This window comes from Canis aureus, chromosome 38 (genome assembly GCF_053574225.1).
Source record: "Canis aureus isolate CA01 chromosome 38, VMU_Caureus_v.1.0, whole genome shotgun sequence".
NCBI classification, from domain to species: Eukaryota; Metazoa; Chordata; class Mammalia; order Carnivora; family Canidae; genus Canis; species Canis aureus.
This window is the reverse complement of record NC_135648.1, coordinates 11,591,253-11,604,986: the sequence shown is the minus strand read 5'-3', so window position 1 is coordinate 11,604,986 and position 13,734 is coordinate 11,591,253. Positions and strand designations below refer to the sequence as shown.

Here is a 13,734-nt window from a genome sequence, read left to right as displayed (position 1 = left end):
ACACCATAGCGTCTGGTGGACCCCAGGAGGCTAAAGCACAAGAAAGCACAAGATTCTCTCCAGCACACAGCCTGGAACCTAGGGGGTTGGAAATGTTGTAAACCATAGCCCTTACACCATTCCTCAAAGATCAGATGACGGTATTCCAGACTGGAAGGTGATAGCAAAAAGGGCCATCCTCTGAGTTCATTTTCCAGACAGGCCCTTATGATGTATACCAATATGACCCTCCTCTATCATGTGTCCGCAAGTTTAGAAGTTGATTATGTGATGACCATACCAATTAGAAGAGATCATCACAGGAAAGAGAAAAATCTTTTCTGGAGGCTCACAACCAGAGAATGGCATTGATATCTAGAAGTTGCTATGATCTTATGGAGATCATTGCATCTCTGCATAACACAGTCTCTTCATCTGTAAAACTGGGAAGAAAATGTGATTGATTTAACTCTTAATATTTTCTTTTTGAAAATCAATTCAACAACAGAAGTAAAAACTACCTTGAAATACAAAGTATTAAATATTACCTAACACCTAGTCTCTTACATATAGATTAATCTAACTTATGCCTATAGTTGCAAAAGCACAACATGACTTTAAAAAATCTTCAGTGTTACTATCTGAAAAAGCAAAAGGATGGTTCTAACATGATTTGTCCCTATGTCAATGAACCCATAATTCTTTCTTTCCACATATCTATCTATATTTTTGTATAACTCTCAAGTCCCCAAAGGTAGCATGATGAAGTAGAAGAGTGCACTGGATTTAAAGGTACAATACCATAAGTTAAATTCCAAAACCATTATTTTCAGTTTCGTTGTCTTGGAAAAAAATGTCTAGCATCAGGATGATGGTCCTGGACCATCCACCTCCAGGATCGCTTGAGTGTTAAATGAGAGGCATGTAATTAAGCCTCTGCCTCATTCTCTGTCTCTGTCTCTATCTCATCTTCCTCCTCCTTATTATCCATGATCCTTTCCCACCTCTGTCTCTCATCTTTTCCCGTCCATAAGACAGAATTAAGTTAAATTTCTAGATCTTCTGATTATTGAGTAAATTAAGTTACTTTTTGCGATGGTCATCTTCTCTGTCTCTGATTTGAGTCTCTGAGCATGCTAGAGTAAATCCATTTCATGATTTCTCTTTTATTCCAGAAAATACATCTTTCCCATTGCCTCTGCAAATTGTCTCCAACTTAATGAGCTAGTATGGGGAAGATACATAGGGAAGATTACACATCTGAGGCTTGGTTCTGTAGCTCACGAGCTGAGTAAGTTCTATCCCCTCTTGGAGATTCAATCTTCTCATTTGTTAGATGGGGGCAACACTATCTCATAAGAGTAACGAGGGAATTGGATCAATTAAGATGCCATATAAAACACATGGCATAATGCCTAGTTAAATGGTGAGTGCACAATAAAGAGCACCTTTTATTATGTTAAAACTAAAAAATCAGTTTTATGCATTAATGACACCATGGATAACATTAATAATGGCAATTTGGGGAGAGAATCTTAGGATACTATCCATGAAAGAGCTTGGAGACAGAAACCTCTAAAAATTGCTAGCACTGAGCAATTACTATGTGCCAACAGTTTTCCTAGTACTGTATACGGGTGAACCCATTTGATCCTCATAACAATCATATGAAGTGGGTACCATTATTGTTCCAATTGAAGGTAAGGGAATAAAGACTTATAAAAGTGGTTCACTCATTTCTTCAGATCATCACAGATAGTGAGTGGTTGATCCAAAATTCAAACCCAAGTCGTCTAGTTCCAGAGCTGTGATGGAAAGCATCTTTCAAAATCGCACTCCTCCAGGGAAGAACAGCATCTTCTAGACCAACTGGGATGTTGCCAGTAATTTGTCACCAAGAATAAAGTACTGAAGGCTGCCGATTATTTTCTTTTTAATTGAAATGAGTATAGTTGTACTTATAATGGCACAGCTCTTGCCCACCAACGTACTGATTTCCTCCCTAGGGTAAGAAAGAAAGAACCGTAATCCAAGCCAAAGCCTTGGGAGCTGCTTATATCCTGGGCTCATCTGTGGTATGTGCACATCACCCACCAACATCAGCATATTTGTCCTGACCACCATCACCATTATTGTCACTATCATAATATCATTCCTTATGGATCACTCTATGCCAGGCATGTGGAAATGCTTCACATTCATTTTCAAAGAAAATATCGAAAACCACTGAGCTACCCCATTCCAGATGCATACATAAAACCTCTTTCTCGGGATCCCTGGGTGGCGCAGCGGTTTGGCACCTGCCTTTGGCCCAGGGCGTGATCCTGAAGATCCGGGATCAAATCCCACGTCGGGCTCCCGGTGCATGGAGCCTGCTTCTCCCTCTGCCTGTGTCTCTGCCTCTCTCTCTCTCTCTCTCTGTGTGACTATCATAAATAAATAAAAATTTAAAAAAAAAAAACCTCTTTCTCATAATTTTACTATTCATGACTCCAACTGCTGACCTTGGAAAGGAAAGACGACTGGCAATAACGTTTACTGATATCTGTCTTGTGTCAAGCATTGGACAGGGTGCTTTCCACATATAATCTTACTGAATCCTCAACACAACCTAAAATAAGCATGATAGTTATTTTAATCTCAGTTTTACAATGAAAGAAACCGCAGCTTGGAATGGTTAAGTGTCTTTCTCAAGGATCACAGGGTTTCTAAATTATGGGTTTAGCATTAGAACCAGATCTATCTTACTCTTTGGAGCAATCCCTTTAGGATAGTCTCGCCATTTCCTAAGCTAGATTTTTTTCCACTATCATATAGGTTCTCTCTTTTGTAGTCTATATACTAGAAGGCAGGAGCCCTCAAAAGAGCACTAGCTTGGGAATCAGAAATCCCAAGTTCTAGTCTGTTTTTGCAACTCATAAGTTGTGTGACTTTGAGCAAGTGCTTTACCCATTAAAATAGTTTCCAGCTCTAACTTGTAGAGTCTACGATGTCCTAGAAATAGATAGTAGATGCCTATAGCCACTCATATGATATCAATTCTGATCACAGGATTTTTTTTTCCTGCCCTTGGTAGAGAAGATTATGGAGAGGGGATGCTGCATGAGTGAACTTGTTGACCAGACCATCAGACACTGGCGGTGAAGGAGGTTGGCTGGGAAGTGTGAGAAAGTCATCTACCTTGCAGCTGTCCCTGCCTGAACAGTACCATGAATAAACAAGAGTCCCTCTCTAGAGATCTCTGTTGGCACCTTGTCTTCATTCCTTTCGGGAAAAAAAAAATCATACCCTTGTGAAGAATGTATTGCCTTCTACATGCAACTGCCAAAAACCCAACTGTAGGCAAAATCCATCTGACAAAATCCCTTAACCGCTTTGATTCAGTTCTTAAAGGAGATTAGTTGTTGGAAGGTCACAGAGAAGCCATCCTACTGCACATGGCGGCTTGGGGTTTCAAAGCTTTCAGTACTGAGGGAATCTCCATGCTTGATGTCCCTTCTCTCCGTGCCGTTTAATCAATGAATCAACAAATAGTTACTGAGCAAGGCTTCCCTGGGGTCTGCAGGTCACCTCAGATGTGCCTCTCCTGTTCAATAGCAGGAGAAAGAAAAACAGATTTTTCTGACTCCTCTTAAACTTTCCATTTATAAAATCAGAGCTAGCATGAAAAGACCGTGGGTCTCCTGTTCCTCTTTTTTTCTTCCTTGAACCTTTATGGTTCACAAAGAAAAAGAAAATGCTATATACCTGAGATAATATATAAGAGCTGGAAGGAAGGAAGGAAGGAAGGAAGGAAGGAAGGAAGGAAGGAAGGAAGGAAGGAAGGAAGGAAGGAAGGAAAAGAAGGCAGGAAAGAGGGAGGAGGGAGGTAGAGATAGAAGGAGGGAAGCGGGAAAAGAGGAAAGGAGGAAAGAGAGGATCAGGCCCTTAGACTGCAAGAAGGACACAGTGAATGTGTACACAATTCTCTCAAGAAATGTCTCTTTAGTAGCATCTAACATCCATGTTTACTAGCCTGTTAATTATTACTGCTCTTTAGTACATACAATGATCTACCACTAGTTTTAAGCTTTTAGGATTGATGTAATTATGAATCTCTCATACTTTTAGTGTCCTTCTGCTCTCAACTCCAGCAATAGGATCGCAGGCCAAATGTGCATGTTGTCTCAATACCCAAAACATCAGAAATTCTATCCTTTTAAAAAAAAATGGTAATTTTCCTAAATAATCTGTAAATAATTGAAAAAATACACAGTAATAAGAGACTACTTTTGGCTTTCAGTAAATGTTATATAAACCACTACACTATACTACAAAGTGATGACAAGTTACTGCAGCGTACAATTACAGAAAAAGACCAACTGATGATGTGAATACTGTCTTTCTCTGGCTCAACACTAATAGCAGGATTCTATTTAGGCATAAGTTTCCTCAATTAAAAAAAAAAAAAAGGAAGCTGGCATCAGTTTATTGGACACTTGCTATGTGCCAGACACAGCATGAAATACTTTCTATGCATTATGTCCTTTGACCCTTTCCTTCGCCCACAGATGTGCATTATTATCTTCCATCTACAGATGAGGAGGTGAAAGCTCAAAGACATGAAACTCTGCCCCAAATCCTAAGCATAGTGGGGCCCAAAGAAAAGGGTGCAACTCATGTCTGACTACAAAGATTTTGCTCCTAACCACCCTGTAGCTGACACTTTATTCCTATCCTTCAACTTGGAGAGTCAAGGCCAGGAAAAGTAAAAATAACATAGTTTTAATTTTAATTCACCCAAAACCCTACCTGGAGTTTCCACACCTGCTTTGAAATTGCTCCCTTCTCCCTCAACATGAATTACTAGAGTCTCTTCTTTCATTTATTTTTGATAAGCAGAGCTAGCATTAGAACGGTAAACCATGAGGTCACAGCTAACCACGACATTCTGAAGAATTCTTCAGTCTAAGCAGGCAGTGAGGCACTCCAACATCTTAAGAAGCTTGATTTTTTTTCTAAAAAAAAGCTTAAATATAAATACTATGTTAACACTCACAGATTTAAAGAAACCCCTAGATCACTAGATAAAACTCTTTAGCGTATACAGAGGGGGCTGATGCTCTTACATCCTACTGAGATTCTAAATTACAAGCCAATGCTTTTTCACGTGCTGATTGGGTCTGTCCAAGTGGAGGCAGTAAAGGAAAAATCAACACCTGAAATTCCATTACTCCGTATGACATCCATGCATGTACAATTATGCATCTCTTCAGAAGTATCTGTGTGTTAAAAGGAGGTAAAATATGAACAGAGCTTTGTCTTTTGTTCTGAGATGATGCGATTATTTATACCATCTGCATGTGGCAGGAGGTGTGGCTCGAGAGACCAGTTCAGGTCTGTTTCACCTTGATACACAACACACCTAGAGACAGTCCTTGGCCTAAAGTGCCCGTGGGTCACCCACACAGTGACTGAGCCCCCTCATTCCTGCACACCAAGTACCTGCTAGGTCCACCCTCTAAATCTGGCTTCTAAAGGCTCCCTTCCTCCCCCAAGTTTTACGGCTCGTGCTTTTTCTTTCATTTCCTTTTTAACAAGCATAGCTGGTATCAGTACACCAAACCAACCATGAGGTTAACACTTCACACAGGTATAAGTTGTTAATATTTCTTGGTTGGAGGCAAATTTACGAACATAATAATTTTCACACGCGGAAACCATCCCTACCAGAGAAATGCAAATGGGATTGTAAAACTTGGTCCTTGCAGAACTCGGCCAAGGTGTGCCCGGGTGAGACCCTGAAGTGAGGCACAGCACCGCTCCCAGTATCTGCGTGTGCTCATTACCATACTGCAGAAGTTGCTTCTAGAGCCAATAACAGTTTTCAGAGAGATCGGGTTTACAAAATAATCCAGGGACTTCAGGAAGGGAGAGAAAAGACGTTTGTATCACCAGAAAAGCTAAGGAACGAAATGACTTATTCCTTCTTGTGTGCAGGAAGCTTGAGGACTTCTAGCACACAATTAGCATGACCTTCCATGAAGGAAGCCCTGGAATGCACCGATTTCCTTTTTGTTTCTAAAATAAAGGTACTTACCAGTGAAAATCCATAAGTCACCACACTGTGCACGGGATTACACTGGCCGCCCTTCTCCATGGAAGCAGAGAGTGGGACCTGCCAAGTTTGTGAAGACATCTACTTGGGTTGACTGGGAAGAGGTGTGTGGGGGTGGGGGGCGGTGGGGAGAAAAGAAAGACTTTCCCTTTAAAACTGAACAGAAGCAGATACATCACATGACCTTTTACCGTAATTTCTATTAAAATCATTTCATGTCTGGTTGCCTCTGCTCTCCTGGCTCATTTGTATTGTTTACAACAAGTCATTGCACTGGCAGTTAGTGGTGACTGAATCCATGGTTACCCGTTTTTACATTCACTAGTTAAATGGCATGCAGCTCTGCTGTGGGTTTCAGGGAGCAAGCTCTTAAGAAACCACAATCCAGCTATCAATCAGACTAATCTGAGAGAAATTAATCTTATAAACATAAGTATGGGTGCATATTAAAAATTGATAGGAAGGGGGCACGGGGCTTTTATTGGTTGGAGTTACAAAAGTGGACAAGCTGAGATCTGACTTAGAGTCTCAGAGTATTCGGTCTGTGGTCTACATCTTGCCAGCCATTCATGTCGTGCATCTAAAAAAAAAAATCCTTCAAGGGTAATACGACCACCCTTTAAAACAAATCCGGCACCCCTCAAAAATTGCGTGCGCCTTCATTTTTTGCGAATGTTCTCAGGAGCTAAAGAGTGCCTAAATACAGATTTAACCAGACTGCAATCCCAGCAAAGTAACTTAAACAGATACGTACAAGACAGTAAAACACCAAGCAGACAGCACTGGGTAGGATTCAATTAAGACAAAACCTCAGTGGATTGCTCTTTACGAGTAAATTAAAACTGCAAACTAATATGTTTTATTGAGAGCAAGAACGGTACAAATTCACTCTATTGTCTGTGAATTTATGTGGTTAATTCTTTCAAAACAGTCCCCAAAGCAAACTTGTTTCTCAAGATGGACATGACCGACAATAATAATTGCTAATAAAAATTTAGAAGTTCTATAGTTTAATGCCCACAATAATTGTCCCACAAGTCACATCTAAATGCTAAATGAGAACAGCAAATAGTTAAAGCTAACATATTACAACCCCATCTACTGCAAAGTCACTGTATCAGAAGCTAGAATTGATTTGTTTCCTCAGAACGAATTGAAAATGAATGTAACATAACGTCGGAAAAATCCCTCCTGCACTGCTAATCGGATATTGTATAATGGTTGATTGCAGCTTTGCCCTGTGCTATTGCTGCCTAAATCATACATACTTACACGTTCTGGGTTCTTCCAAGAGTTTGGTGCAGTTTCAAGGACAAATGTCTTAAGGAAGCCTCTCTACTGTGCAGCAGGGAGCCTAGCTCGGATCTGATGACAAGAGCACAGTGCTAAATCTGACAACAGAGAAGGAAACTTCCTGCGTGAAGAAGAGATCTTGGAAAGTCTCAGGGTTAAAAAGGCTGCTTTAACTGTGCTGGTTGATCTGCTCCCTGGTTGTGTATACACAGTAGCAGCTGATCTGTGTTTGCAGCCCTGCAGAAAGGAACCTTTACTGAAAACCAATGGCATCACATTTCAGCGGAGCTGGTGCCAAGTGCTGGAGAGCAGAGCAACCTTTGACAACTTCACACAATTCAACCCAGCGCTCTTACCCCGGGTCAGGGAGGGCTGTGGGAAGTGTCCCCCCAACTGGGTTTCATCTCGGGGATGTTAGCGCAGTTCCTGGGAAACCAAACACCCTTACCCACTGGACTCTGGCAACAGGGTAAGGTATTCTCTGGACTTATCTTAAATATAGTCCCTGTCTCTGCTCGCCCTACCTACCGTGTACTGTATTGTCGCGGAATCTTTTTGAATGCCTCCCAATTTAAAAACATTTTTTTTTCCCTTCTGTCTCTTACATAAACCTTCAAATCCACCGTGTGTTACTAATCTTGAGTAGTTAACACTCTTCTGATGTTCCTCACAAATAAACTGAGGGGGGAAAAAAAATACAGGAGAGGGTGGTGTGGTTAACTCATTCTGTATTCTGCTCCCCAAGCCAGAGTCTGGAGGTTTAAAATGACTGTTTCTTTGGAGGCCATTTTATTATTGTTCATGACAAACTGGGAAGGACTGCAAAACTTCAGTCAGTAGAAGCCACTAGTATCATGAGGCCGTAAGGATACTGAGAGGAAGGAAGCCACCAAGAACAGAGGAAATGCCTTTCGGCAGTGGGATTACCTACTTCACCACCCTTCATGTGGAACAGAATGGAAATGCTAGACTTTGCTAACTCTGAGAGGGAAAGTAAGAGAGGGTAAGAGAAAGAGTGAGAATGAGAGAGAGAGACAGAGAGACAGAGAGAGAGAGAGACTCACCACTGGTCACTGTAACAAACTTAATCCAAGTCTCCAAGTCATTGGTTAACCACTTTGTTACCTGTGTTCCTGGCTGCCCTTCTTCCCCCTTCTGTCCCCATGACAAGTCTAGGTTTTGGTATATTACACGATATTTTCTCACTATTGTGCATTTTACATCAAAGGGCAGAAATCAGAATTGACAGTTTAACAAAAGGCCATGTCCCATGTGTCAGACAGCACGGGAAGGTGTTCTCCTACTTCTCTGAAAGCCAGCCCAGGAGCTGCCTGGGCAGCTGGTGGATTATCCAAGGCCTTTGCTTTTCTTCTGGGCCAAGCTATTGTTCCTTAGATTCGAGAGCCCACGTAATGTAATGAAAAGAACCTAGGCCTGGGCGCCAGGTAGACTTAGCTTCTCATCCTGACCCTACTACTTCCTACTTGCATGAGGTTAGGAGGTGCTTAAAATCTCCTGAATGTATTTCCTCATCTATGAAATGGTGACAATGCGTCTACTGCACAAGATTACTGTGAAGATGTGGGGGCACCTGGGTGGCTCAGTGGTTGAGCGTCTGCCATTGGCTCAAGTCGTGACCCCAGGGTCCTGGGATTGAGTCCCATATTGGGCTCCCCAGAGGGAGCCTGCTTCTCCCTCTGATTCTCTGTCTCTTTCACATACAAATAAATAAAATCTTTTTTTTTTTTAAAGATTACTGTGAAGATGTAAAAGATAACGTACGTCAAGGGCCTGGCATGCAAGCATTTACAAATGTTTCCTGAGCCTTGTCTGGGCGACAGGCATAGTGCCAGACACTGGGGGGTACAAAGTCAACAGACATATCCCCTACTCTCACATGCAGCCTACCAGGGCTCGCTCTCTCTCTTCCATCCTTCCCGTAGTCTCTATGATAAAGCATAAGAACCCTTTCAGATACTTCTCTCCTTTGATCCTCATAACAGGCTTGTGAGACGGATGAAACTATACCCAATTTACAAATGGGAAAACCACAGCTTAAAGAGACCAGGGCCACATAGCTAGTAAATGACAGCCTGAATAGCAACCCAAGCTCCGATTCTGTTGCACGCTTTTCATAGTGTATGTATACGAATTTGCCACGCAGAATTCATTTTTTGCATAATTCTACATTATACAGCTATCCTTATTATACTATCTCATGTATATATATATATTGTACTTCCCTAAAGATCTACTTAGAGTAGGGTGACTATATCTTAAAATGACTTTGTATTCTCTGACGGATCTAGCCTGATACGTAAGCATACTAGGGCACTTAAAATTTTCCTGTATTTGGGCCCCTGGGTGGCTCAGTGGTTGAGTGTCTGCCTTTGGCTCAGGTCATGATCCCAGGGACCTGAGATCGAGTCCCACATCAGACTCCCCACAGGGAGCCTGCTTCTCCCTCTGCCTATGTCTCTGCCTCTCTCTCTGTGTCTCTCATGAATAAATAAATAAAATCTTTAAAAAAAAATTTTTAATAAAAAAATTTAAAAATAAAAATTTCCTATATTTAAAAGAAACTCAAGCTGAGTCCATTTTACAATTTATAGTCAATGTCACAGAAAAACAGAACTCCCCAACAAATAAGGATTTAGAAGCAATCGGTGGCCTTCTGCTCATGTGCTCTGTGTCTTCAATTCTTTCCAAATGATTATATATGTGTCAAAGTTTTTAACACTGACTCATGATTAAAACTCTCAAAGATTGTTTTCTTTGTTTCTTCTTCAGCGTATATGCTAGACATAGAAGGCCTAATGAATTTTGATGAGAGCAATTAAATATTTACTCTTAAATTCAACTTGATCCCAAGACATCTTGATTTCTAGGTTCACTTCAGTTTCTAGGTTAACAGATCACAATGTGTAAAATTCCATTGATCATTATCTGGTGAATCAGAGCAGAGCATCAGGCCAGTCTCAGAATCGCAGCGGATTTTTGGATCTGCTTGTTTTTGTTTTCGCTTTTTTTTTGTATAGTGTCTATATATACAATCCAAATTTATTGAATCATTATTGATCTGATTCATTTGGGGCTTTAAAATGTAGACCACTTCTGATGGAGGAAGTGGCTAGACATTTATCAGTGATTCATACAGAAAAATAAAAATATTCTTGAAAGAGATCTGTATAGTATCTAGAGCTTGGAGTTCAACTGATGTATTACATTAATTAGTTCTGTTGCATCCTGGAAATATTTTTTTAAATGGAATTTGTATCATTATTTATAAGCACTTACTGCCAAACAATGATTCCTTCAGCCTTAACAAAAATCCAGGAAATATAGATTAATATCAATGTCATGGCAAAAATGCAAATGACAGGCAGTGGTTGAGACAAGGAAAACCATTTCTGAATACTCTCTTTTTCTTTCCAAAATCATTCGTTATTTTTAGATAAGCTGTGGCCATCTGTAAGGGAAAGTACACGTGCTCCTTAGGTAACTGGCACTGTAGAAGTTAGGATTATCAGGCTTCTTACATTCAACTGGCCAGCTGCATACTATTTCCTGCTTCCTCCCTAAATCAAGTAATATGTAAAGTACCTACCACAGTTCTTGGACTACATTGTGCAAGAAATATGTCTACCAAAGACCACTCTGGAGCCAAACAAACCGACCCACGACTCTGTCAAACCTGGGTTGACCCAATGACTTTTCCTCACCGCATAAAACTATATAGTTTTCAAGTGCTTTTCTACTCATGAGTCTCCCTCAACTCTTACAACCAACTTGGAAGTAGATGCTTCTATTATTTACCTTGTCACAGATAGGAAAAAAATTCCCAAAATTTAATAAAGTCACAAGATCATACAGGCAATAAGTGACCCAGCAAAAATATTAAAACGGATGCTCTATGTCTAATTTGTAAGCTTTTCCACATAGCTAACATCCTATAACATACTTTCCCTTCGGGAAGAATGTGTACATATTAGTTTCCCCTTTTTCTTTTTGGTGTCTCATCCAACCATCAATTAGATGCAGACCAGACTGTCTTACACGCACACACAGCGCCTCTCTCCTCTATCTTCATATGCCTTCCATCTTCGAGTCTCTCACTTCTAGGCCAATTACTTCAGAGAATAATTTTCTCTCCATTTTTCTTCACTCTCCTGCTTTTCAGTGCATTTGGGTGTCAAAAAACAAATCTTATCACAGGTGATAAACTTAGAAGTAGTGCTAATGTTACACTATTCCAAGGGAAAGAGAAGCCATATACTTTGCAACCAGCCTCTAAAAATCCTGAAAGTTTCTAAAAATCCCTTTCACACGCTCTGCAATAGTTTCCATCTATCTTTTTAACTTCCAGTTATATGTGCATTTCTCTTAAACATCAACCCTCCAGAGTCTAGATAAATGATAAACTATCATTCAGTTTTATTGCCTTTATGTTATGTTTATCACTTGTATCATAATAGAACTCTTTTTCATATTTTTTCATCACTGATACACAATATTTCACTCCAATAAGTTAGCATAGGCTTTTACAGTCTAGCCTAGGAAAGTAGTCAGCATTTAAGATTGTTTTATGTAGGGGAAAAAAGTGTGTTTTGAATAGCTAATAATTGATCTCCAAATGAAAAGTTTTCACGTAAACCCCTGAGTGTCTAAATTTCATGAGGCTTTTCACCACGAACCTGAGCACATTTCTTACTCTACTTACTAATATTTCTGGTCATAGCAAAGGCCAGACTTCAGTAAATAATTAGTTTATGGAATGGAAATAAACAGGAGTATAATTAATAGGTTGATTCATTACTAATCAATCACTAACGCAGAATCACAGATTTGCAGTAAGTTGGAGACATCAACTCAAACCCCTTCACTTAGAAATGAGGAAACAAAGGTTCACTGGTCTCGGATAAAGAAGATAACCGGATCAAACTATAAACCATGCTTATGACCATTTCAACTGATCCTTAGCTGAAGATCGATGTTCAGTCATAGACACATTAGCTAAAAAGAGCAAATTTCCAACTCTGAAGGTGATTGATCCAAAGGATCATCAGGTATTATGTCCCATTTCTGCAACCTTTGGAAAATAAATGTTCATACTAAATAGAAAATGAATTTCTAATAACTGAATTAAACTGTTCATCTAAATAGCCAACTTCGGATCTCTCTCCACACATAATAACTTGGAAAAATATATAGCCTGTGTTTACTATAGCACGATAGCCACAGTCTCTAAGAAGAGCTATAACTCGCTAACAATTTTCCTGATTTATGTTTGAAAACATACAGGGCATGAAATGATTTCTGCAACCTTATATTTTCCTCAAGAACACTGGTAGACAGAAGATATATTCCAAAAATCATGTTGGGTTGCTTGTTAAAGCTCCTTTTTAAATAGAAATGTGGGATAAGCAATTATGCAAGCACCACCAAAAAAAAAAAAAAAAGTCATTAGGTTTTTTTCCCAATTAAGAGAGGAAAGAAGAGAAAAGGAAGGGAGAGGAGGAGGGATGGAAGGGAGGCATGGATGTAGGGAAGGATGGAAGTAGGGAAAAAAACTCTGATTAAAAAAATGTATTTTCTTATAATGTTTATATTGTAAAAACTGATTGCCTTCTTGAGTAAGAAAGTGCAATAAATATTCTTCCAAAGAGCAGCTTATGGATAATGTATGGTTATATACTGTAACTCACTATACAAATGTTAGTTATTCTTGTTCTAAGTATTTAACATATATGGAAATTTGCTTCACAATCTATAATTGTGCTAATAAAAACAGGTATTTGTGAATATAAATTATATTGGTCATAAAATCAGCCTTATTAACCTAATATATCTTAAAGCCAGATAGAATCTAAATGGGCCACGCTGGTAACGCAGATAATCTGGAAACACTGTTTACTGCACAAGTATCTACCAGGATTATACAAAAGTTTTGCTTTGCTTCACACAATGCTAACATCCTGAATTTGAATCTTCAAAACAGTAAACAATGACAATGTCCGGCATGCATATTTATACGTGTTTGTATAAAATAAGCACATTCATTAATTAGCACCCTTCCTGGAGAGTCCCATCCCCGTTATTTATTTTAGCAGGTGCCCCATCTGAAACAGCCCTAAGTGTCCCTAAGTAAATAAAAATATCTTTGAATCGCCAGTGTCTTGCATTTTATCACAGAGATTCCAAAGACATTCGACCTTCTTTTACGGTAACTGTGATCCTTCCCTCGTCTAAATGAACAAAGTGTCCATCGTAATAGAAATATAAACAAAGGCCTGATTTGAAAACTATCGATGATCCTTCTTCACAATTATAGGTATAATGGTATAAGCGCACTATGAAATATCTAT

The 13,734-nt window shown here is 39.6% G+C and overlaps 1 protein-coding gene across 20 annotated transcripts in view; it reads right to left on the bottom strand.

Moving 5' to 3' along the window:
• The window catches only part of ESRRG (estrogen related receptor gamma), a 616,791-nt gene that overhangs the window by 553,039 nt on the left and 50,018 nt on the right, over nt 1-13,734 (bottom strand). For 3 of the 20 annotated variants that reach the window (XM_077887019.1, XM_077887022.1, XM_077887037.1), the window contains exon 1: nt 7,349-7,592. The exons of 16 other annotated variants lie outside the window; for them this stretch is intronic. The gene's annotated coding sequence lies outside the window, so the exon portion shown is untranslated. Of the gene's footprint in view, nt 1-6,058; nt 6,188-7,348; nt 7,593-13,734 lie in introns of those variants that run through there. One more of the 20 variants, XM_077887021.1, reaches the window with a different exon arrangement.